This window comes from Trachymyrmex septentrionalis, unplaced genomic scaffold (genome assembly GCF_001594115.1).
Source record: "Trachymyrmex septentrionalis isolate Tsep2-gDNA-1 unplaced genomic scaffold, Tsep1.0 scaffold79, whole genome shotgun sequence".
Lineage (NCBI taxonomy): Eukaryota > Metazoa > Arthropoda > Insecta > Hymenoptera > Formicidae > Trachymyrmex > Trachymyrmex septentrionalis.
Genome location: NW_017305977.1, coordinates 1,731,786 through 1,732,914, shown reverse-complemented (window position 1 = coordinate 1,732,914; position 1,129 = coordinate 1,731,786). Strand labels below are relative to the sequence as shown.

Sequence of the window (1,129 nt, the reverse complement as noted above, 5' to 3'; positions counted from 1 at the left end):
TTTTTTATTATATCATTGTAAAACTTACTTCCCGGTAATTTATTTAAACCAAACCCCTCCTCGTATTCTTAAGCTCGCCCGAAATTGCACTTAGCCTTCTCCCCGGTCACTCGGATTAAGTTCCATGACCGAAAGCCAAGGCATACGGCCGTACTGGCACAGCTGGCGTTAAAGTGCGCCCCCTCTCGGCACACTGACCCAGTTTGGGCCCTTTCTCGAAGTACGTCCGACTCGTGTGTCCGTTTAGCGGAGCACGAGCAGAGGATTCCGCTTCGTCCTCCGTTCGACTCCCGGCTCGTTAGGAGCCTAAGGACGAAGCGAAGCGCCTCCCGATTTGCGTCGGTCCTTCCCCACGGCTCCCTTGCGGTCCGGAGCCCGGACGCGACCAAATCGGTCTAACAATTCGGTTCCTCGTTACGTTCACCCCCTCAACTCCGCATGCGCGCGGAGTTTGAACGTAACAATAAGTATTGACATTTTAATGTACACGCGTAAGCAGTGACACTAGCGAACCTATTGGAAAGGGCGGAGTCATATTCACACACCCAATATTTGAAAAATAGAAGTATAATAGCCAGATATAGATGTGAGAACGAGACAAAAGGAGGTCAATATTGGAGAGAGGAAAGAAGAAAAGAGATGCAGAATTTGTCAAACTGCAGAGGAGATTATGATTCATGTACTTAAGAAGTACAAGAAGACAAAGAGTGATGCAGATGGAAGAATTTATAGGGGAAGAAGGTAAAGAGATAATGCTAGAGATAATGAAGAAGATAGATAAGACAAGAAAAAGCAGAAAAGAGAGGAAAGGCAAACAAGAAAGAGGATTTTGGATTATCACATCGTATAAAAAAGTTAGAAAGCAAAGTTTGGTCGAAGTATAGTTTTTGGAGCAATTCCAAGCAATGTTGTATAGACAGTCTTAAAGTACCAAAACACAAACAGTTATAGGTATCTGATAGGTGTGATATATTTTGCTTCATGTTTGATATATTGTATATTCTTATATTTTATATATTATATATTTTATATTTATATAAGTATGCGATTCGAGATGTAGACATGTATAATGTATATATAAAGAATATGTAGCCAACAAAATGTAAACTGGAAGCCATCCTAAACCCGT

General features: G+C 41.6%; 1 protein-coding gene across 2 annotated transcripts in view; it reads right to left on the bottom strand.

Annotated features, from left to right (window-relative positions):
- Positions 1-1,129, bottom strand: part of LOC108754371 (G-protein coupled receptor Mth2-like) — a 28,806-nt gene that overhangs the window by 4,430 nt on the left and 23,247 nt on the right. The gene's annotated exons all lie outside the window — the stretch shown is intronic.